The sequence below is a fragment of the Zingiber officinale genome, chromosome 6B (assembly GCF_018446385.1).
Source record: "Zingiber officinale cultivar Zhangliang chromosome 6B, Zo_v1.1, whole genome shotgun sequence".
In the NCBI taxonomy this organism is placed as follows: domain Eukaryota; kingdom Viridiplantae; phylum Streptophyta; class Magnoliopsida; order Zingiberales; family Zingiberaceae; genus Zingiber; species Zingiber officinale.
Genome location: NC_055996.1, coordinates 20,033,291 through 20,059,488, shown reverse-complemented (window position 1 = coordinate 20,059,488; position 26,198 = coordinate 20,033,291).

Sequence of the window (26,198 nt, the reverse complement as noted above, 5' to 3'; positions counted from 1 at the left end):
TAACAGAAGTAACAAGCAAGTTTCATTGCCTACATGCTACACTTGATTATGTTACACCTTTTTGCATGTTTAATTAGTAAGAAAAAAAAAAATTTAAATGACAGCAGTTTAAAGTTCTAATAGACATGTGAATTTCTTGATATATAAATGGGTAAAAGCATCTCTAGTGTTAATAGTGAGTAGCATTAGTTATGTGAAGATAGTAGAATCGGTAGCGGTCACCCTCAGAGAAGTAGTAAGGAGGGTGGTCGTTACAGTTGGTATCAGAGCCAAGTTCATTTTCCCGCAACACACACACATCAGCATCATCCTTGTCGTCTTCAAGTAAGAAAGTATTTAAGTTCTTTCTTTATTGCTTTCCTTTATTATTATTTGCAGTATAGAGTGATTGCTTATAAGTGCTAAAGTAAGATAAAAGTTTTTGCAGTTTCTTTGTTCATATACATATGTGTATGATTAGAAAAGATAGAGAAAATATCAAATCTTCTTATTTGTTTAACTAGATGTCAAGAAGAGGACGTCCCCGTACCGCTCGTACTGTGGACCGAGCACAGGAGAATGAAGAGCCCAGAGTAGCTGAACTGAATCTCTCTGAAGTTGTTGCTCAACTTCAGAGACAGGTGGCAGAGCAACAGCAAGTGATCGTCAATCTGATGGCGAATCAGCAGCCAGTTCCTCCCACTCCTCCAACAGTAACTGTGGAGACTCCAGTGGTAACTGAGGTTCCACCAGCTGCCCAGGAAGTCGTCACAGTATCCCAGAGACAAGAAGCCTACCTCATACAGTGGCTGAAACTGAAACCAGAAAGCTTCTCAGGCACGACTGAGCCCTGGGATGCCCAGGCTTGGTTCAAAACACTGGAGAGCACCATGGAGCTTCTTGACTGGCCAGAAGTCGAGAAGGTCAGGTGTGCCTCCTTTTGCCTGACTGGAGATGCACGTATGTGGTGGGAGAGAGTCAAGAGCAAGAGGGCAGTCAATCAGATGAGATGGATTGATTTTGAGACAGAGTTCTAAGATGAGTTTTTCCGCCAAAGGATCACCAATAAGCACTACGAGGAGTTTATGGAGCTCAGACAGGGTGATCTGACAGTGGAGGAAGCAGTTAAAAGATTTAACAGGCTAGCTCGTCTCTGCCCAGAACTAGTAAGTACAGAGAAGGAACGAGTCAGACTGATGCTCAGGATGCTGAAGCCAGTGATAGCACTTAATGTGAGTAGTGGAACTCACCAACCCCAGACTGGCGAAGAGCTGGTCAGCAGAGCCTTAGTAGCTGAGCATTACCTGAACAGCATGAAGGCACAACGAGAGCAGCACAAGCCAATCAAGATAGAAACCAAGACTGGGGGAAATCAGAAACCCCAGTCAAATAATCAGAACTGGAAAGACAAGGGCACTAAAAGAAAGCAGTGGAATTCAGGAAGTAACCAGAAGGGAGGACCAGAAACCAAACAGATTAAGCTCCTTCCCTGTCCCAAATGTGGGAGAACACATCCAGGAGCCTGCCTCTTGGGTAAGACTGGATGTTATTCTTGTGGTCAAGAAGGACACATGGCCAAACAGTGTCCTAACAAGTTCAAAGCACCCCAGCCACAGCCAATACAATATGGAGCCAAGCCTCAACTACATTATATGCCTGCAACTCTGGAAGGACCTCAGATCAGTCAAGGAAGGTTGGAAGCCCCACCAGTTCCAGCCTTTGACAATGCCAGAGTATTCTCCCTTACCAAAGAGGAAGCTGCTGGTGCCTCCACGGTCGTAACAGGTCAAGTAGTTATTTTTCAGCATATAGCTACTGCACTATTTGATACTGGGGCGACCCATTCTTTTGTATCCATACCTTTTGCCAAAGAACTACAGGTACCTACAGAAAGCATGAATTCCAAGTTCCTGACAACTCTACCTTCTGGAGAAGTCATGGAATCTAGTCAGTGGCTTCGGTCTGTACCAGTCAGAATTTCAGACCGAGAGTTATGTGTTAACCTGGTGGTCCTCGCTATGCAGGATTTCGATATCATTTTTGGTATGGATTTCCTCAGCAAGTACAGTGCTTCAGTGGACTGTCGCAGAAGGAAGGTGATCTTTAGTCCAAAAGGTGAACCATCCTTTGAATTTACAGGAGTGCCAAAGAGGAAGACTCAGAAATTTCTCTCTTCCCTCACAGCTCACCAGATGCTAGCTAAAGGGTGTGCTGGTTTCCTTGCATTCATTGTGAGTACAGAAGAAGGAGAAAGACCTAAGTAGGAGGAAGTTCGGGTAGTCTGTGAGTATCCAGAGGTATTCCCAGAAGAGCTACTTGGACTACCTCCCAACAGAGAAGTGGAGTTTGAGATTGAACTGGTTCCTGGTACCGGTCCAATTTCAAAAGCTCCATATCGCATGTCTCCAGCAGAGCTAAAAGAGTTACAAGAGCAACTTCAGGAGCTACTTGACAAGGGTTTCATACGCCCTAGTCACTCACCATGGGGAGCTCCTGTGTTGTTTGTCAAGAAGAAGGATGGATCTATGCGGATGTGCATAGATTATAGGGCTCTGAATCAGGTGACCATCAAGAACAAGTATCCACTGCCCAGGATCGATGATTTATTTGATCAATTGAAAGGTGCAACAGTGTTCTCCAAGATAGATCTGCGCTCTGGGTACCATCAGTTGAAAGTGAAGGAGAGTGACATACCCAGAACAGCTTTCAGGACCAGATACGGACACTACGAATTCGTAGTCATGCCTTTTGGTGTGACTAATGCACCTACAGTCTTCATGGACTTGATGAATAGAGTGTTCAGAGAATACCTTGAAAAATTTGTCATTGTGTTCATCGACGACATTCTAGTCTATTCCAGAACTTCAGAGGAGCATGACACGCACTTGAGAATAGTTCTGCAGACCCTTCAACAAAAGCAACTCTATGCTAAATTCTCAAAGTGCGAGTTCTGGTTGGAACAGGTAGCATTTCTAGGTCACATTGTTTCAAAAGAAGGCATTCAGGTAGATCCAGCCAAAGTAGAAGCGGTCAGCAACTGGAAGAGACCTAAGAATGCCAGGGAGATCAGAAGCTTCCTTGGTTTAGCTGGGTACTACAGGAAATTTGTGGAGGACTTTTCCAGGATAGCCTCTCCACTTACAGCCCTCACCAGGAAGGACAAGAAGTTTGAATGGTCAGATAAATGTGAGCAGAGTTTTCAAGAACTCAAGAGGAGACTGACCAGTGCTCCTATACTGACTGTTCCAGAGGATGACAAGAGTTTTGACATCTACAGTGATGCTTCCAAGATGGGCTTAGGAGCTGTACTCATGCAGGAAGGAAAAGTTATAGCTTATGCTTCAAGACAACTCAAAGACTACGAGAAGAATTACCCCACTCATGATCTAGAGCTAGCAGCTGTAGTTTTTGCACTGAAACTCTGGCGACACTACTTGTATGGAGTCCAGTGCAGAATCTTCACAGACCATCAGAGTCTTAAGTACTTCTTCACTCAGAAGGACTTAAACATGAGACAGCGCAGGTGGCTAGAGTTGGTCAAAGATTATGACTGTGAAATCCTCTACCACCCAGGTAAAGCTAATAAAGTGGCAGATGCATTAAGCAGGAAGTCCAGTGCATCCTTGATGTCCTTATCATCATTAGCCCTGCCACTACAGAAGGAGTTGTCAGATTTCGGGCTTGAAATTATTTATGGGCAACTTTCTGCATTGACCCTAGAGTCAACCCTGCTTGAGGATATACAGAAAAAGCAAAGTGAAGATTCAGATATCCAAAAGATCAAGCAAGGGATACGAGAAGTAGAAAATTCCGAATTTCGAGTATCAGACAGTGGAATTCTTTATCAGGGAAGCCGTCTTTGTGTTCCCAATGATGAAGAGCTGAGAAAGAAAATTTTAGAAGAAGCTCACAGTACACCGTACTCTATGCATCCTGGATCCACCAAGATGTATCAAGATCTGAAACAGAGGTTCTGGTGGTCTGGACTCAAAAGAGATGTAGTCAGTACCTGCCTGACATGCCAGAGAGTCAAAGCAGAACACCAGAGACCAGGAGGGATGCTACAACCTCTTTCTATACCAGAGTGGAAGTGGGAAGACATCTCTATGGACTTCATAACAGGTCTCCCAAGAACTACGAATGGATATGATGCAATATGGGTAATAGTGGATAGATTGACCAAGTCTGCCCATTTTCTAGCCATCAAAGTGTCTCACTCTATAGAGCAGTTAGCACAGCTGTATGTTAAAGAGGTGATCAGACTTCATGGAGTTCCCAAATCTATTATTTCTGATAGAGATGGGCGCTTCACCTCTCACTTTTGGGAGTGTGTACAGACTGCACTAGGCACCAAGCTCAAGTTCAGCACAGCCTTCCATCCTCAGACTGATGGACAGACAGAGCGAGTAAATCAGATCCTAGAAGATATGCTTAGGGCTTGTGCATTAGATTTTAAAGGCAGTTGGTGCAAGTATCTGTGCTTAGCTGAGTTTGCCTACAACAACAGCTACCAAGCCACCATCAGGATGGCACCATATGAGGCACTGTATGGCAGAAAGTGCAGATCACCTATATGCTGGCAAGAAGCTGGAGAAAGAAGAGAAATGGAAGTAGAGCTGGGCATTCAGACTGAGATGATAGAAGAAACCACTCAGGTTATTCAGAAGATCAGACAGAGGATTGAGACTGCCCAGAGTAGACAGAAAAGCTATGTTGACACACGCCGAAGGCCACTGGAATTCCAAGTAGGAGATTCAGTCTTTCTCAAGGTTGCTCCTATGAAAGGGGTGATGATATTTGGCAAGAAGGGCAAATTAAGTCCTCGCTATGTAGGACCGTACCTGATTTCAGAAAGGATTGGTAAAGTGGCTTATAAGCTGGATTTGCCACTGGACATGTCAGCAGTACACAATGTGTTTCATGTCTCCATGTTAAAGAAGTGTCTTCATGACCCTAGCCAAGTGATTGAGCCTCATTCAGTGCAGATCCAAGAGGATCTTAGTTATGAGAGTAGACCTACACAGATAGTGGATAGAGCAGTCAAGAGACTAAGGAACAAAGAAATGCCACTAGTGAAGGTCGTCTGGCAGAACCAGAAGCACGAGGAAGTCACTTGGGAACGAGAGGACAGTATGAGGCAGAAATATCCAGAACTATTCTAAGTTCGAGGACGAACTTTTTATAAGGTATGGGGAGTTGTAACGACGCAATTCTCCTTACTTTGAGTTCTAAATATCTTTGAAAATGTCTGAAAATACTTTTAAAATATTCTAGGGATTTTTAGGAATTTTTAGAGTATTTTTATGCAATTTTTGGAGGTCGTTTAGTAGGGTTACAAAAGAAAGAAGTTTTGACCAAAAATGTAGAAGGTGAGATTCGAAACCACGACCTCGGGTCGGACTGACACAAGCGAAACCGGCCCGACCAGCTGAGCTGCGCGTGGTTTGTTAACCAAGTATGTAGCGAAATATATTTAAGCTATAGTTGGGAACGTTTAAAATAAATTGGAATTAAAAGTGCGCGACTGAGGATTTGAAACCCAAACCTGTGGCTTCAAGCAAAACTCAGCTGACCAGCTGCGCCAGCGGGCTGTGTTAACCTAAGAGGGAGAGAAATATATTTAAGGTATGGTATTTAATAAAATAACCTAGGTTGTAAAAGAGGTTAAGTTAAGAGAGGAAAACCTAAAATTTTCTCTCAAAATTTCCCTTCTCCTCACGCACGCGGCGCCGTTTCTTCTCTCGGGCGAAAACCCCAGCCAAGGCTAGGGTTCCTCCCTCCGGCGTCGGCGAGGTGTTTTCCGGCCGATCTCCACCCGTGGGTGACCATTCCGGCAGGGGAAGCTCGGGGAACACAAGGAAACGGGAGGAAACGAAGCTCTACCGAAACCCTAGGACACTTCTCTTCGGTTGTAAGTCCAAGAACCCGATGTAAGTGCTTCTCACCTGCGGTAGGAGTAGCTTTCGGGGTTTTCGTTTGCGTTTTGTTATTGTGTAATGAACAAGAGCAGTTTTTCATTCTAGAGTATGGAATTGATTGCAACCCTTGTTTTACAATTCGGTTTAAGATTTGGGATAGGTTCTTTTGGCTATTTTTAATACACGGACAGAATCTTGATGTTTCCTTTGTTTATCACAGCAGGTTTTTGATGTGTTTACCTCACAATTCAAGCATGTTTAAGTAGATACAAATTACTTCAAGCTACAGCATGATGAAAGATTGTTGGTTTATGAATAAGTTAGTTGTTACAAGCTTGATGTGTGGAAACTTTTACTGCTGTGAGCTTAACTAAGATTACCATCTATGACCATGTAGTTCTGTTATTGGCTGTTGAATTCGGTTTGAACATATCATGTTATATTTCAGTGATATAGTTGTTCTTTCTTTAATTATTGTGGAGTTTTGTTTGAATATGTACTGGATAATATTTTATATCAGTGCCATGTAGTTAAATATCTCTTGTTTGCTGAATAAATGAGAGAAGTACAAGCAAAGCAATACTAAGATGCAATCTGATCCTAAGTTTCAGAAATTAGAATCAAGGCACACTAAGTGCTTAAATAGATGCCAAGGCATTTATTTAGAAGAAGTGATTAAAGAAGTATATAAAGAAAAGTATTTTACTTTTAAAGGGCATGTACCGGACACAAGGTCCAAGGGATGAGCTCCAAGTTGCCCCTAGACATAAGGTCTAGAAGTGTCTTAATGGTTTTGGGATTAGCTACCTCAATTCTCATTAAGAAAGGCGCGCAAAGTGGTACAATGCTGGGCCCAAGTAAAGTTGAATATTATTTTAAAGTATAAAAGTATTAATTTGGAAACAAATAGAACAAGTTCCTTTATCCAAGTTGCAAATTCTAGCAAGTTAAATGTTTGTTTCCTTTAGAGATGCATGATGTAGTTCTATATTGCTATTTTCATGTTGAGCATGTACTCTCTGCTTTCTTTAATGTTTATGCATTCCTTATCGGATTTTGTGAGTAGAAAGCACTTACTAAGCTTTTAGCTTATAGATGCTACTTTTCCTCCTACTGCAGATATGGATAAAAATAAAGGAAAGGCTAAAATGGCATAGAAGAAGGCGACAAGGAGACACTGGTGATGTGTGTGTGGATGGCAGAGATGGAAGATTTGGGGACCTTGCTTTTAAATTTCTGCAAGTTAAATTATTTAGGTTTCTTCTTAAATAACTAGGAGAATTAATAAAAAATTTAGATTCTTTATGCTCTCCCTGTTTTATTGTTTTGAAGTTGGTCAAATACTTTTGTTTTGTTGAGTTATGGAACCATTCGGATGATTAAATGCATAGATGATGCTTGGTAAAATGCTTGGTTTTAAAATGCTCAGAAGTTCTCCTTATGCATGCTGGAAATTTTCACCTGCTGTGAGTTTTCTGCCGTGGAGAAATTTAATCTGTAGAGATCTATATTTTTTAGCCTGATTACATTGCTGGACTTATTCAGATCGTTAAATGCTTTTGCTGATTACCCCTTTATACTCTGCTGGAAATGTAATCTACCATGAGGTTCGGTTTTGGATTTGCATTGGTTAAACCTGGAAAAAAAAATGCCTCTGCCGAAATATTTATCTGCCTTTGGGATTCCTGTTGCATGCTGGAATTTGTTTCTGGGTTGCTGTAGTGAGGATATAAGATTAGTAATGCTATGTGCGTATTAGTATTTGACCACTTGTAGTATGCTGCCTTATGTGCTGCCAGTATTGATGCATGCTGTAGAGTATTAACATTTAAAGGTTTAGTTGTTTTTTTTAAAACTATTCTCCTCTTGTTACAGTTGAAGATTATGCATGCTGTAGAGTATTAACATTTAAAGGTTTAAATCTGCTATGAAGTTTATTCTTGTTGAATGGAAATCTGCCTTTATTAATGAATCTGCTATTAAGTATTTAACAGAAGTAACAAGCAAGTTTCATTGCCTACATGCTACACTTGATTATGTTACACCTTTTTGCATGTTTAATTAGTAAGAAAAAAAAAAATTTAAATGACAGCAGTTTAAAGTTCTAATAGACATGTGAATTTCTTGATATATAAATGGGTAAAAGCATCTTTAGTGTTAATAGTGAGTAGCATTAGTTATGTGAAGATAGTAGAATCGGTAGCGGTCACCCTCAGAGAAGTAGTAAGGAGGGTGGTCGTTACACCTAAAACTATAGAAGAAGCCCTGCCTGATCCTGACTGGATCATTGCAATGCAGGAAGAATTAGCCCAATTTGAGAGAAACCAAGTCTGGGATCTTGTACCTAAACCCATAGATAAATCAATAATAGATACTAAATGGGTTTTTAGGAATAAGTTAGATGATCACGGTGATATAGTAAGAAACAAGGCAAGATTAGTAGCAAAAGGGTTTAGTCAAGTTGAAGGCCTAGATTATGATGAAACCTATGCTCCAGTAGCTAGACTCGAGTCCATTAGGATGTTATTAGCTTATGCAGCCAATAAAGGATTCAAATTGTACCAAATGGACGTTAAGTTAGCCTTTTTAAATGGTTTTATCAAGGAAGAAGTCTACGTAAGCCAACCTCCAGGGTTTGAAGACATAGACTATCCTAATCACGTTTTTAAATTAAAAAAAGGCACTATATGGACTAAAACAAGCTCCTAGAGCATGGTATGACAGATTATCTAATTACTTAATATCCAAAGAATTTAACCAAGGACAAATTGATCCTACTTTGTTCGTGAAAACTATAGGAAAAGACATCTTTATAGCCCAAATCTATGTTGATGACATAATTTTTGGCTCAACTAACTCAAAATTTCTAAAAGAATTTATTAAGTTAATGGAAAGTGAATTTGAAATGAGCATGGTTGGGGAACTCAAATTTTTCTTATGCTTACAAATAAAACAAACCAAAGATGGAATCTACATTTATCAAACTAAGTATGTTAAGGAGTTAATCAAAAAATTCAGCATGGAAAACTCAAAAATTATAACTACTCCAATGGCAACCAACATAAACATTGACTCTGACCCTGAAGGAAAACCTGTAGACCCAAAATACTATAGGAGTGCCATAGGGAGTTTACTTTATCTAACTGTAAGTCGACCTGACATACTGTTTGCAGTAGGTATGTGTGCAAGATACCAATCCTGTGCAAAAGAGTCACACCTAACATATGTTAAAAGAATACTGAGGTATATTAAAGGAACTCTAAATGTAGGACTTTGATATCCAAGAACTTGCACTTTTGACCTTTATGGCTATTCTGATTCAGACTATGCCGGGTGCAAGCTAGACAGAAAAAGTACAAGTGGTAGCTGCCAGATTCTAGGTCAGTGCCTAGTAAGTTGGTCAAGCAGAAAGCAACATTGTGTTGCTCTATCCACTACAGAAGCTGAATATATAGCTCTAGGAGAATGTGCATCCCAATTGTTATGGATGATGCATACACTAAAAGACTATCAACTAGACTATAAAAATACTAAAATCTTTATTGATAATATCAGTTCAATTAATCTGACCAAAAATCCTATACACCACTCTAGGACCAAACACATAGAGGTAAAACACCACTTTGTAAGGGATCATGTAGCTAAAGGTGAAATTGCACTCAACCACGTTGAGTCTAAATCAAACCTAGCTGACATTTTTACTAAACCCTTACCTGAACTTGAGTTCAGTGGACTTAGAAGGCAAATAGGAATGTGTTGGGTAGAATAGATACCTTACTACTATTATTTTGTTGTTAACTTCTAGGCAAAACAGTTTTTCAAAACTCTAATTTTACTAGACTTTCAAAAGTTGGGTTTAGTCTAGGATTTCCCCCTAGATATCATGTTCCCCTAGAATTAAGCCAGAGCATCTCACAAAACACCTAGGTTTACCTTGATTGTGGTTGAAAAACATAGAATGGCGTGAGATGCATAGGGTATAGCCTGGATTCAAGAATACTTATATCTGTGCATCAATATGAGTTTGGGCATTAAATATGCAATAAACATTAATCAAGTTAAAGTTCTCCAGCTCTAGTCAAGTCTATCTGGACCTAAATAACTTAACTTGACTAACCTGGTAAAAGCTATTGTCCTATAGACAATCAGCAAGTAGCTAAAGGTTAGACAGTTGGCAAAGGATACTCAATTTCTTTTTTTAAAAGAATGTTTTGTTCTCTATGGCTCTGATACCTAATATATAAACATGACTTGTGCTTGGACTTAAGGACCAACTGAACTTAAAAGAATAATCTTGTTCTAAAAACTTAAATTCCAATTGACCTTGAACTTCCAAACTCTGTTGAATATTGCTAACTTTAATCATGTACAAATCTTTACACATTGCCCATTTTTTTAATTATGGCAAAGGGGGAGAGTAGCAAAAAAGTAAACATAAAAAAAAAAAAAATTATTTCAAGTTAAAAATTAAGGGGGAGCAAAAATTAAGGGGGAGCCAAAGTTAAGGGGGAGTATATAGGGCAAAATTTACTTTAGTTACCTTGTTCATCTATACTTAGCAAATTTTGCCTGTGTTTAAAATGACTGTCTATTCGCTTGTTTACTTAACTTCGAATTCGTGTTGCCATAATCAAAAAGGGGGAGATTGTTGGTGCGGGAAGCATCCGACGATCGAACTCGTGTTTTGATAACGGCAAAGAATTCAAAGTTAAGATGTTTTCTAGTCTAACAAGTCTACTTGAGGATTTCAAGAAAGTCCTAGCTGCAGTTAGGCAAAGGAAAAACCCTAGGGGGCGGTAACCCTAGGTCATAGGGGGTGGTAACCCTATGCGGAAAGTCTTGGCAGGTCAATGGCTTCAGGCAAAAGTCCTAGGGGGTGGTAACCCTAGGTGAAAAGTCCTGGTGTCGCGAACCAGGTGAAAGACTGGACTAGCCGGGGAAGCGGATGTCCAGCAGAAAGTCCCGAAGCATCGAGTGCTGAGCAAAAGTCCAGTCGATCTGGAGGATCGACTGGCAACAGGTAAATCTCCTGAGTGGAGTAGGTGAGGACGCGTTCCCCGCAGAGGGAACAGTAGGCGTCGGGTCGACTTAGGGCTTCCGGCTGGAAATCCAAAGTCAGACTCGGACAGTCCGAAGACTGTCAATTATTATTTACTATGTTTTATCAGATTCTAACACTGTCTTGCAGGGTATTTTGCTCGGACTAACCTTTGTTTGCAGGTGAGCAGCCTGCTGGAAAAAGGCTGTCCGGGCGCCCGGAACAGGTCCGGGCGCTCGGGACCAAACTTTATCCCTGCCGCGACTTCGCCACGTGGAGCATCCCGGTTGGTTGTCCACGTCACACTCCAGGTGCCCGGAAGGAATCCAGGCGCCCGGAACCGCATATAAAAGGAGGGTTGAGGTGCAGCTTCAAGACACAACAATCATCTAAGCAATCTCCTTGCGACAAGCTGCTAACGACTCAATCCAGAAGTGCTGCAACGACACCCCGACAACCCGGAGCTTCGGATTTAATCTTTTTGTTGTCGGTATAATCTTTTTACAGCTTTGAATTGTAATTAGTTTGTAATACTCTTAACGAACTTATAGTTGTTGCCCACCGAAAGCGATCAAGGATCACGAGCCTTCGAGTAGGAGTCGTCACAGGCTCCGAACGAAGTAAATCCACTGTGTTCATCTGCTTGTGTTTCTTTCATTTCCGCTGCGTTTTTACTCGAGTGTTTTACGACTTCGATAATCGAACGAAATAGCCACGAGCGCTATTCACCCCCCCTCTAGCGCTTCTCGATCCAACAGGAGACTCTGTCGAAATTTTTCGGTAGGGTTTTCATGTGATTTTTAATCATACCGGTTAAGTAGAGTTAGTAGTTAAGTAACGGTCATCCTTAGAGAGTAGTAGTAGTAAGAAGGGTGGTCGTTACATATATAAATAAAAACATGCTAAAACTGAATGCTTAAGGAAAAAGCGACTCGTGCTCATCCAATAATAAAGAAATCAAACTAACTGAAATGCTAAACATGTAAAACTAATCATGTTCATAAATAGCAAATAATAGTAAACTACTCATGCTCTTCTAATACTAAAGAATAGTAAGCTAATCTAAATAACATGCGAGCATAAAAAAAAACTCAACTTGCTGATTTTAAAACAAAGTGAAACTTAATTCATCTGTTTTAAACTTATTCTTTAATTCACTTGTTTAAAACTTATTCTTTAATACTTTATACTTATGTAAAACTTGCTTTACTTGTTCCAAAAACTTATATTTATAATACTTCAAAATGATAATCAACTTCTTCTTGGGCCCAGGCATAGTACCACCTTATGCGCGTTCCCTAATAGGTTGGGGTAGCGAGCCACCAATCCTAAAAGAACAGACCTCGGTCTACCAGGGCCAAGACCTCAGAATTGGACACCTGGATTTGTTTAACGACAACCTCGAAAGTCGGGTACTAGCTTCTTCTTAAAAGTAAAATACTTATTATTTTAATTACTTCTTCTTTAAATGCCTTGGCATTTTAATAAGCACCTTGTGTGTCAAAATCCCCAAAGTCTTGACTTTGAGATCTACTTAAGGCATTGGCCTTTTCTTTCTTCTCTTTATCTTTCTTATACTTGTTCAAGTAAAATACTTGTTCTTATTAATATTTCCAATAAAGGAATGCTTCTAAAAAACTAAAATGTTTAAATAAATTCTAAATCTGATATGCTTAAACAATTCTAAACTTGAAAGGCTTAACAAAAAAAAATGAATCTGCATACAAGCTTAATCAAAATTCTGCACTATAAGCTTGATCAAATCTACTTACTACACTAACTAACTTCTGCTGGTTAAACTCTCTTCCACATCCTTTTATTGACTATGATAGTCAGCATTCTTTATGAAGTTTACAATTACTTTATGTTAGCTAACTGTGATTAATACTATTATGACTTATTGTTCTACTTGCTAATTGATACATGGAACAAGATTAAAACTTAAACCTTATTTAAAGCTTAAAAAAAAACTAAATGCTTACTGTAGCTTTTCATATAAATGCTCCGTGGTGCAAATCCTTAGGCTTTTCATATAAATGTTCTACACTTCAATAAACTTGAATGATGGGTATTGTTGAAGTGGTTTTCAGCTCCAAACAACTACACTAACTTAGAATTTCAAAACTCACAGGAACATAAAACACCACGGAATGCACTAGAAACATCGAAGAAATTCTCACAAAGAATCCAAGTTCACTATAATTCAGTGGGGCAGAAACACAGTAATCGAATCTATACCAAGCTGTGATAATTCCATAAATTGAAAAGCATCGAATCAACCTCCTATCACAGCAAGTTTTACTGAAAATTCATAATAACACCACCAATCCACAACTCTACTTACCATGATTCAGCCAACTAGTAGTGTAAGGAAAACTTTAGGGTTGAAATACTAAAGCCAAACAACACCACGGTTGCAGCACCCAAGAACCCGATTCTGTGAACACAACTCCAACTCAAGGAGGCCATGAAAACACCAAAGCCGAAACATTTCATCCAAATTCACAACACAGAGATCACAGGCAGCATGATCCGAAAACAGAGTAAGCAAGGAAACTTATGCAAAGCTTCGGGAACAAAGAAAATAACAAGAAATAAACCTTGGAGCTATCCTACTGCAGGTGAGTAGCAACTCACCTTAGGTTTACTTGGACTCACAGCCGGAAAGGAAGGACTCTAGGGTTTCGGAGACTTGCATGATTGTGGCCTCTCCCTCGTGCTCACGGTTTCCTTCTCGACGAGAGGAGCTCGACGGTGCGAAGACTTCACGGAGAGGGATGCTTGCCGGCCGCCGGAGACACCGGCTGCTTGCTGCGTTTTCGCCCGAGAGGAGTTGCCGACGCCGTCGTGAGAGAAGAGGAAGGAGAGGTAAGAAATTAGGTCACGGGTAATCAAGCCCTAAGTTAAGTTCTCCTCTTATAACTCAATATTCTGTTAACTTCTTTAAATAAGTTTATTACCCTTTCCTAAATAGAACCGCCCGCTGGATCAGCTGGTCAACCGCTCCGCTTAAAACCCAGGTTGAGCCAGAGATCGCCGGGTCGAGCCTCGGCTCGGCCATTTTCCGAAATCTTTTTATTAAAAGCTCCTAACTACTACTTAAATATATTTCGTTCCATAATTGATTAACAAAACATTTGCAGACCAGTTGGTTGGCTGAGTTTGGTTAAGACCCAGGTCAAGTCCGAGGTCCATGGTTCGAATCTCGACTTGAATATTTTTTGTCAAAACTTCTTTCGTCTAGTAAAAATATCAAACGACCTCCAAAAATTGCATAAAAATACTCTAAAAATTTCTAAAAATCTTTAGAATTTTTCTAAAGCATTTCTAGATTTTAATAAGGTCTTTTAGGACTCCAAATCATGAAATTTGGGGTGTTACACCGAGCCATTTCCTCGACGCCGCCCTTTCTTCATCTTCGCCGAGCCCTAACCGCCCTTACAACCAGTGCCGCACGGTTCCCTTCCTCGTGCATTAAACTCAATCATGAAATTTGGGGTGTTACACCGAGCCATTTCCCCGACGCCGCCCTTTCTTCATCTTCGCCGAGCCCTAACCGCCCTTACAACCAGTGCCGCACGGTTCCCTTCCTCGTGCATTAAACTGTGACCAAGAGAGAAGTCAGCACTTCTCTTCCTACTCTTCCCATCTGCCGATTCTCCCCTCTCTGTGCTCATGCACTAGCCAGCCCCAACGCCACTTCCTTGCCTCTGCCGTCGCCCCTCGCCGTGGGGATCCCACAGCCGACGCTGCTCCGATCTCCAACGCCACTAATAGCCAGGTGCCGCTTCTCCTCTGCCCTAGCATCGGTGACCGAGCCTCCTTCCCTATCTTCGCGGACACCCGGAGCCGCTGGAAATTGAGCATCCGAACCCTAGGTCGGGTCCCTGTGCACCGGCCGAAGCTTCCCTTCCTCGTGCCTCTGATCTGGAGTGATTGTTGTCTTGTTTCTGCCCTGTGCGCCGCTACCTCTGTTGACACTATGCCCTAGGCCACTGGAAATCGAGAGCTCAAGAAGGCGACAGAGGGTAGAAGTAATCTGACAGTGGGATTGAATGTGAGGGCTTAGGGTATGGTTTTCTTTTCCAATTTTGTGCTCTGATTCTTGTCCTGCCGTGAGCAACACTTGGGTTGGGTGGAAAGTTATGCTAACTAAGGATGGTAGTCTCTAATTGTAGATTCATTACGACAGTGGTGTATCTGGTTTTTAGCGGCTGCCCCTATTCCGATAGCAACTACCTGTTGTGGACCAACAGAAGAGACTTTGGTGTTGAGGTAAGATACTTAATTAGGTTGGATTAGGTATGACTTAGATTGTGTAATTAGTTATACATGTGTAATTGGAATTAGGTTTATGTTATTGTGTTGATTAGGGTTTTGCCCTAATTTAGTGTAAGAGATTTTATTTAGCTATTTATAGGAATGTAGCTAAATAAAATATAATTATATTGGTGACACAGGACTTTGATGCGAGACGAGTATCTCGACGTCAAATTTGGACCAGATATGATCCTTTCTTATTGGAGGCGGGTACCTTGACTTATCTTTTAGATTTGTCATTTGATGTGCATAGTAATTTCTTAACAAATAGTAATGATTATGTTTTATATCTGCATCGGTATGTCATTACCCATTACCTGTGCATGCTTTGATTGTTTTCCTGTTTGCATTCATGTTTATACCTTCAGATTACTTATGATCATAAAGGTAATGACATACCATGCCATATGATATAACGGACTTATTTGATACCATATCTGACCTGTGTACCTAGAATTTCTGATTTGATCCATGTATATTTTTGGTACATATTTTATGGAGGTAGATATGGTTAGGATCAGGATATTTCCATGCTCAGTGTCATGCACCATCTCACATGATTGCATGCTGTGCGATAGTCAGCTCCATTATTGTTGAGCACATCGCCAGTTACATAGATCTGCACACACCACCACTCATGAGTTAGTGGTATGTCAGGTAGGTGTGTGGTAGTTCTGCTGTTAGGCTCCGTGGTCCGGTGACTCAGCGTGGTAGCCGGCAGACAGTTCTGCTCTGTTAGGCTTCGCTGGTCTAGAGACGCAGCGTGGTAGCCGGCAGACAGTTTTGCTCTGTTTGACTCCGTTGGTCCGCTCATGGGTAGTGTGATGCAGCGTGGTAGCCGGCAGGGATCCCTCCTCTGGACTTGCTTAGGGAGATGAGAGCATTGAGCTCCTCCACTTATGATTTGGGGTAGGAGGATAGGTGTACTCCGACAGCATCCCGTCCACTCGGTTACTCATCAGGAGTAGTGATGATAGAGTGCACGGTTGTCACAGCGTTATCCACTCGATCTCACCATCGTGTGTGAGACGGCTGACTGGAGAGTAGGGGTGACCAGCACATGCCATTGGCATCATACGCATTGATGCATTTATTGCTTGTGTTTGCTGCACTTGTATGTTGCATATTGGATGGATGCATTTGTTTGACATGCATATAGGATTCCTATACTTCTCGATTGATTATCCATACACCAGGTCCTGGTTAGTACAGTTTTCTCCTGTTTATTTCAGTTGCATTTATCATTATTATATCAGGAGACTGTACGCATGATTAGTGCTAGTTGTTATTTTCTTACTATGCATGCCAATATTACCCGCTGAGGAGTTGACTCACCCTGTGGATATTTACTATTTTCAGGTTGAGGCTGTTCGGAGGAGTTCCAGTCGCTAGTCCCCTGCAGATCGCGAGGATGTGTTTTATCTTTTGTTTTCTTATTATACTTTTTAGACTTTTTCTAGTTTTGACACTCGGATATTGTGTTATCTTTATTTGGATGTGTTTTTGCTATATGCCTGCCTGGATGGCAGAAGAGGTGAGACTATTATGATTTGTGTTTTATGGGTGTAGTGGAGTAGGATATCGGTTTTGAGCTTTATGGGTGTAGTTGAGTAGGATTTTTGACTTGATTTTTCCTTATTGTTGTATTAGTTTAGTTTTTATTATTAAACTGCGTGGATGTTGCTTATTATTTATTGTAATTGTTTCGGCCGTGTTGGCCGATGTATATGTGGCCCTGAGGGCTTTACAGAAAGTTTCAGATTGTTACCCGTACAGAAGAGATGCTGTTGAAATTTCTTCTGGCAGGGACTCCTCCGGGGCGTGACACGGACTGTGCTGAAACCTTCGATTTGAGACATTTTTACCATGCACACACACAAAAAAAAGAAATCCCAAGACTTGGTCTTGGATTAGTAGTGCGGTATTTAAATAAAAAGTATCTAAGACTGAATTAGTATTGCACCAATTCAGATTAATTACTACGAGGAAATTTCTAAAAAGGTAATGATAACAGTTTGGATTATAACGTAAAACTGAAAATAAAAAAAACATTGAAAAATAATTTCACCTACTTGTCTGATTGGTGGTTGCACCAAATCAGAGCGATACCTGCTCTGATACAACTTGTTGGATCATGAAAGTCAATAGAGCGGGGGGGGGGGGGGGAATATCAATCGAAAATGTTTGTAGAGAGTACACAGCGGAAAAGAATAAAAGCAATGCTAACAAGGACCAATTTACTTGGTTCGGAGCCTTGGTCGACTACTACTCTAAGGCCCGCACTCGTTAAGTGCTTTCGTTAGACAATCCACTAGAAGTTCGAAAAGATAATTACAATTTTAAGGTACAGGAATGCTAAATAAATGAAATACCGATAACAATTAAGGAAAAAGAAAGAAGCACGTTGTCGGAGAAGCTTTGCAGTATCACAGGAGCACAACGCTGTATAGCAAGTGTTGGAAGACGTGGTCGTGAGTTGTTCTTTGCTCCAAGACTCATCCTCCTTATATAGGAGGCTCCAGGCGCCCGGATCCCTTTCGGGCGCCTGGACCTTGACGTCGTCAGACCAATCAGCGCACTCCTAGCTTTCGAGGATAAGTTTTGCCTTCCGGGTGCCCAGACCAACTCCGGGCGCCCGGATCGCTTTTCTCCAGAAAGTCCTTCTCCTGCAAGAAAATGTTAGTCCAAGGAAAAATAAAAGTTATACTACCCTACAAGATAAAAGTTAGAGTAATAGAAGAATAGTAGTAATTAGATTCCGTCTCACCAAGATCGAAATCTAGTCAAGATCTCAACTTAGAGTTTCGAAATGGTTCTAAGTTGGATCAGCGCCTAAGTTCCCTAACGGGAACGCGTCCTCACCAAGGTACTCCCCTTCAGTGACTTACCTTAACTTACCTGCCAGACATCTGGTCAGCCCGTCGACCCTTTTGGACTTCGTGTCAGCTATCAGGTCAGTCCGTCGACCTAGCTGGACTTCGTTGCAGCTATCCGCTCAGTCCGTCGACCTAGTTGGGCTTCTCCTACACACTTAGTTAAAGTGTTAGATCACAATGAAACTAACTTAACCTACTTTGTCATTCATCAAAATCTGGGTTAAACCGTTAGTGCTAACCGCACCAACAATAACTAGTTCTAGAATAAATTATGATTTTCTTGTTAATTGAAGATCATGATGTACTAATGGGTGCCACCCATGATCGATTCATAATTAAATAGTTAATTATGGATGACTAAGATAAATTGAGAACCTATTAGGTCACACACACTACGAGTATATAAAAGACATAAAATAAGTTTATGAATTCAATTTTCAGATCTAGATATAAGATCTTTGGTTGGACCAAACAAAGGGAAAATATAAAAGATATTTTACTGGAACATAAGCACAGATGAGCCACATCTCTTATGGAAGAGTTAAACTTTATTTAGTTTAGTAATGAACCAAGTTGGTTTTATTATGAATCAAACCAAGAGGTTAATAGGCTAAATTAATATTTTGGTTAAGGAGTTTGGGCTAGGTTTGAACTTTTTAATCCAACTCATTAAGAGAACCTATATATTGATATAGAAGGGAGAAATTTAATAACGGATTCGTTATTCATTGGTTTAGATTTTTGAAACCTAGCCTCCTCTCTCTCCTCTCCTCTCCTCTCTCTATCGTCGCCCATAAGAAGCCAAGGAAGAAATTTTCCTTCCTCAAGCTTTTGCTTCTTCTTCCTTCTCTTGGATCACATCACCGCTATCTTTCGCTAGTACCAATCGAAGGTGAACCTTTTTGCTCACTAGAGTTGTCTTGAAGATCTTGACATGGATACGAATAGAGGCGAAGTTCATGGACATCATTAATGTTGATGCCCTTTTCTTTACATATCACCGGTAAGGTGCGCCTAGAATAATTGCTATTCTTAAGTTTTTGTTTTACTATTATGACTACGTGAGTTGTATCCTATATGCCTGTGGTGTGTGTGTTGTAATAAAATAGTTTTATTATCGCATTTTTGCTTCATCTGCATGTTTTGTGAAATGTGTTAGTACACACTACATTGGACATACCCCAACAAAATGTCTATTGGGTACTCACTAACTTGGTGTTAGCATGATGACACTTAGTGAATCAACTTTATTTGCAGCCGTGGTCGAGGACGACCATGGATGTGACAAGTTGACATTACAGGACCCAACGTAACATAGAGAAGATAAATTCTTCTATGGCACCAACTGATACCGAGTTGGAAGTAGGGTCGAGCCCGTCAACAACCTATTGGAGATCTTGGGTTATAGTCTTAGGAAATATCACCAATCGTACCAACTCCAACTACTACCAGCTGGGTGAAAGATAGAGCACATATAATATAATTATCTTGGTTAGTGAAGGACTAATTCACACTAATTCATGGAGATTCAGACCTTAGGGTTGCTCGTACTTAGTTAGATAACCTGGGGGGCATGTTTGAGTATATGACTTGCATTGACACAGAAAAGGCTGAATGAGCTGCATACAATGTCAATCTATAGAGGATCGATGTATCCTATTTGATGAAGAATTTGACCATGAACTTCATGTATATCATTGGATAACCTAGAAGGTATATTCGGATAGATGATTCCCACTGATGTAAAAAAGTGTAGAGCTAGCTGCTTAACACTTACAAGATCCAGCTATCACTTGGTGGAATATACAGAAGACAATCTTCAGGGAGCAACACATTACTTGGTCTTTATTTTGAGATACCTTTGAGAGGAAATATTTTCCTTCTACATTTTGCCTAGCTTGTCGCTAGGAATTTCTGAACTTCAAATAGGGTGATCATACTGTGATGGAGTACAACATAGAATTCAGCCGACTCACTGAATTTTATCCTCACTTGGTGACTCAGGATTATGACCATATCAACTCACTCAGGGCCTTACAACATACATTCGGATCAAGATGTTAGGATTTTCATCCAGCACCTATCGGGAGGTATTAGATCAGGCATTATTCATTGATATGACTCAGTAGAACCTGATTACCCCTATGGACCTAGCAATTTGTTTCTATTGTAAACTTCTAGGGCATATTAGCCGATATTGTATCTTGACGACACAATTGGAGACCACTGATGTTACCCCTCAAGGGGGTAGGCCCCCTCAGTCTCGAATTGTAGTGGACCTAGTCCTCTTCTCGTCAGCAGCAAGTGATACCGCCACCGGTGCAGACATACTTTATTCAGGGTTAGGAGCACACCACATTACTCACGACTATACAGTACCTTGCAGTAGCTTCTTATTATCAGACATATCCATCATAGAAGGATGTACCTCTTGTTAGCCCTAGTGCGGCTGGTAAGAGAAGGATGAATTGCCTGAATAATAAAAATACCTTTTCCGAAACTTTCAACTTTGATTAAGACAAACACTTTAATAAACGAAACTAAATTACATAAATTAAGTATGAGACAACCAAGGTTACTTGGTTTGTAACCGGGGAGATTATTGATCTAAGGCAAATGAAGCTCTATATGTCAACTCCTTCTTCAACACAAGTTAGAGGCGGAGAGCCTTATACAGGACATTGACAGCTCAAACAAATGAAGAACATAATGGAAAACTTGATTATAGTGAGTGTTTTGTATAATAAAGAAGACCAGGGCTCCATTTATAGCCCATTGGTTAAAACTAGCTACTTGTTGATGTGACAACTTTGGCTACCTGGACCCTCTCCTGGCGGCCCCCAGAAGGCAAGCTTTATCTCGATGCAACAACTTTGTAATGATTTCAAAATTAAAATTTTTCATGTCCGGGTGCCCAGATTGTTCCTGACGTGGACTTGAAGGTGATCCACAACAACGACACTACGATGAGGCACCTTAGTGGTTCGGGCGCCTTGACGGTCTGGGCGCCCGAACCAGCTGATCCGGGCACCTAGAGCAGTCAACCTCGAGCTGACCATCCGGTGCCTTCTCTGGTGGTTGGTTCCTTCTCTGGTCGCTTGGGTAATCCTCAAACCATCCAGAGTTGAGCTCACTCAAACCTAACTCCAGCCTTCTTCTCGAACAGTCTTCCACTCCCGCTTCTCGTCTCTCATTAGCGTAGTACGCATTCTTCTCACTCCACCAGTGTACTCTTCCATAGCTTCATGTACCTCAAATGCACCAAACCTATCGACTCGATTCCTATGCCATCATTCTTGTCCACTGCGTCTTCTGCTTGATTTCTTGTGATCTTAAGCTCCTGCACACTTAAACACAAGGATCAAATATACAGGACCTAACTTAACTTGGTTGATCACATCAAAACCACATGAGGTACTTACAATCTCTCTCTTTTTGATGTGAATCAACCCAAGTTAAGTTAGGATTTAACAAAAAGTAGTAAAGTAAATATATTTGTAAATTAAAGCATTTAATATGCAAATTAAAATAGTTAAAATAAAAAATTGACAGTTAATACAAAAAATTGTATTTCCCCCTAGATTTAATTTTTTATCTCTACTTTGATCACAATAAAAAAAGGGGTGAACATTGAAAAAAATTCTAAGGGTTATCTAAATAGTGGCTAAGACTTAAAAAAAAATTATGAAAATTAATATTTTGAAAAACTAAATTTTTCATGATTTAAAAAGTAGTTTTTATAAAAATAATTTTAAAATAATTTTTAATTCTTGAAAAGTTCAAAAATTTTTTGTCACTATTAAACACAATCATCTAGAATTGTGATAAAATTTTTATGAATAAAAAAATTAATATAAGCTATAATTAATTATTTTATATAGAGATATATTTTCTTAAAAATATGTTTAAAAGTAGATTTTGAGCTTGAAAAATTTTACAAATTTTTTTGAGTATTTAAAATAAAAAAAAATTAAAATATATATATATATATTTTCAAAGATTGACTTTTTAAGAATTTTTAATATTAAAAATTGATATTTTGGTTAAAAATTTATAGAAAAATTCATTAATTGTAAAAAATTTCAAAATTTTTCCTATTGACCAGTAATAAAATTCATTTCCATAAAAAAAATTAAGATCTAATTAATTTTAAATAGAAAAGATATGAAATAATTTATTTTAAAAAGTTTGATAATTTTAAGCATGCAACAAAAATATTAAAGAAAGTTAAAATTAAAACATGCATAAAGATTTAGCCTAAGCATGATTTTGGAACCTAATATAGGTTCCTATCTTTTGGATTAATAAAAAATTTTGTTGGAATGTACTTGCTTGTCACTTTTCTGATTCGACCCTTATGGCTCTTGATAATTTTTTAAATTTGAAGTAGCAAAATTTAAACATGCAAAATTTTTCAAATTTTCTATTTATTCTTTCAATTTTGCATTTTCAGTTTTAACTTTATCAAATTATTCTAGTGGGCATGTTTTCACTAAAATTGTTTTCAAATTTATATTTTATTTTTTAAAATTTATATTATTGGTTTTAAGCTTACATAAATATTTGGACATTAATTTTATATCAGAATATAAGTGATCAAGTGGTAGAAGGCATACCTCATTTACCAGATCTGATATGAAGCTAGATTCTTCTTCTTCACATCTATTTTCTTTAGATGTAGCTCCCTCTTTATTGATGCTAGCTTCCGAGTTGCTTGATTCTTCGTGATTAGCCACTAGTGCTAGTCTAACATAGGCTTCTATCTCATATTCGAATAACGAACTTTTATCCCAAGTAGCCTTGAGATTTTTGTGCTTGTTTCGCCTTGACTCTTTATCTTTCTCCTTCTTGAATTCCGTGCAGTCATCCTTCATGTGTCATTCTTTCTGACAGTTGTAGCATTGAATCTTTCGTTTGCTCCTTGGATTTTTCTTGGTTTGCATTTCTTTAAACTTATTAGATTTATTTTTTTAAAAGATTTTCTCATGATATACGCTTCTTGGTCTACTTCAAGGTCTAAGTTTGACTTGGGTTCATCTTTCTTGTCAGCTCTCAGTGCTAGGTTCTGGTTTGACTCCTTTCTTGCACATGTACATCTAGATTCATGTAATTCTAATGTTGAAAAAAGTTCTTCTAAGGTACTTACCTTCAAGTCCTTAGAGATATAGTAGGCATCTATGATTGAGGTTTACTCTGGAGTTCAGGAAAAGGTGTTGAGCAAATAGTGGGTTGAGTCCCGATTGGTTACTGTTTCACCGAGATTGATCAGTTCGATGATTAACTCCTTGATGTTCGCATGTAGTTGAGCCACTGTCTCACCTTTTTTTAAGTGAAGATTTGTTAGCTTACTTCGAAGAATATCCCATCATGCTAGCTTCACTTTGGATGTGCCTTCATGGAGCTCTAAGAATTTCTCCCAGAGATCTTTGGCCGAGGTGTAGCTTCTGATGCAATTGACTTCTTGAGGTGGTAATACACTTACCAAGTGGTATTCTTCTTTGCTATTGGTTACGAAGTCATTTTGCTCCTTCTTCGTCTAAAGGTATTCTTATTTTTCTTCTCCTTGTTGATCCTTGGAAAACTATACTTTATTATTAAAAGAATTTTAAAATTAGTTCTTAGAAATACCTCCATCTGGCATTTCCAATGTGTGTGTAAGATATTGGAAAATTTAATTAATAAGGTTATTTTGGAAATAGCCTTATAGAATTTTTTCAAAATTTTTAGAAATTTTTTGGAAATTTTTCGGAGCTCGTATGACGAGATTTGAGGGGATAAATCGACGGGTGTGGATAAAGCATGTTTGGGATACCCCATTTAAATGAGGAAATGTTGGATTTATTTAAATGCTTTTTCCTTTTCTTCCCCAATCCAAATCGCCGATCCACCCTCTCCACCCGACCTTCTTCTTCCTGATCTCTTGTCCTCACCACCGACTCTCTCTCGCGTCGTCGTCGATCGCCGCGAGCTCACCGCCGACGGAGGTCTTCTTCTCAGGAGTCTCACCAATGTCAAGCTTCTTTGGCTACTGGTGGCCGATTCTCTCTGCCCCTGATCGGCCGTGCTTGTCAAGCCTTAGTTTCTGTTTCGGCGACGCTGGATTGAGCTCAGATCCGGTCGACGATTTTTGTCTCCGGACTACAAATGTCGCATCGCGTCTCCTCGCGACCTCGCCTCACTACCATCACCCGATTGCCGGCGTAGATTGGGGCTTGGAGCCTGGAGGTGAGGAGCTAGCTTCCCATATCTTGTGACGTCTAGAGCGCGAGCCGGCGACAGGGCCGATCCTTCTTCTTTCCTTGTTGCTCACCATCGTTATGCCCTAGCGCAGTGTCCGATCCTTCTTTCTGTTCATCGACAAGAATTTCATCGTGCCTAACTGTGATCTTGAAGGTGAGGCAGGGCTTGCTGTGGTTTCCTCATCTTAATCCGACAGTGGGGAAGAATTCCAGCAGGGCTTGCTGTGGTTTCTTCGATCCAGCAATTCCTCCTGTTGCTGGCAACAATAATCCTTGCTGTGGATCAACAATCACGGCGGTGAGGTGAGGTATGCTCTGTGGTGTTCTTGATCCAGCAGCTCACCTTGGTTTCGGCAGGACCTCCTTGATCCGACAACCTTTTTGGCTGTGAATTGAGGTAAGGTGTAGGAATTTCTTACATGATTAGTGTGATTTTGATTACATGATCATGTGTAGTTTTGAATTAGGGTTATATTTAGTTGTTTATGTGTAGAATTATTTAGTTTTGGAATTAATCTAATGGAATGATTACGGTTAAGGTAATTAACCCTAGTCAACCATTGGATTTCTAATCTAATGGGTGATTAGGGATTAGGTAACTAACCCTAATTGACCGTTAGACTTAATTGGGTAGGTTGTGATTGTGTTGATTAGGATTTTACCCTAATTTAGTTATAGAGATTTTATTTAGCTATTCTTTTGGATTTAACTAAATAAAATATATATGTATTGTTTGTTGACGCAGGACTCTTATTCGAGATGGGCGTCTCAACTTTGGATTGCTTGATTGTACCTTCTATTTGAGGCAGGTACCCTTTGACTTATCTTTTTGATATTGTCTTATGATATGTGTAGTATATATATAACTAGTGGTAATTGGTAGATTTATCACTTCCCTGGTTATAATTTATTTGATACCTGATACATGCTTCTTCTGTTATCTGCTTTACATTAGTCTGGTATGTGTTTTATCTTGCCATGTGTATCTGTGTTCATAGAGATAGATGTATTTATAGTGCTTCTTTATACTGGATTAGTTGCTAGACATTCTTGTTATGTGTTCTTGGATTTATGTTGCTTATATCATTGTTATATATGTGGATATCTTTCTGGCACATATATCTCGGCAAGGATATGTTCAGGTATGATATACTATAGCATCATGCACCATTCCGCATGATTGCATACTGAGTGATTGACGACTCCATTATTGTTGAGCTCATCAACCGGCTACATGGGCATGCACACAACGTGACCACTGCATGGGTAGTGGCACAACACCCATGGTGTATATGGCAGTTGCTCTGTAGTGCTCCGCTGGTCCGCTCATGGGTAGTGTGACTGTAGCGTGGTAACAGACAAGGATCCCTCCCCGTCATCGCGTACCGGGAGATGAGAGCATTGCGCTCCCTCACTATGTTTGAGGTAGAAGGATAGGTGTACTCCGACAGCATCCCATCCACTCGGTCACTCTTCAGGGGTAGTGATGGCAAAGTGCACGGTGTCACAGCCCTACCCACTCGGTCTCACCATCGCGTGTGAGATGGTTGACTGGCGTCAGGGGTAACCATGTCATATCGCATCATATGCACAAATTGCATTTTATTGTGATTGTTGCATATTGAATGATGCATTTTGGTGACTGCATATGATTGATATGCATACAGGATACATATTTATTTGCTCTGACTATTTTTACCTGTTGTATATTCACAGTCATTTACTCAAGCCTCGTTGGTGAGTACAGTTTATTTCAGTTATACATTTCTTATTATTCTTATTGTAGACTGTATTACATGCTTATTGTTAGTTACTATAGTTTATTCAG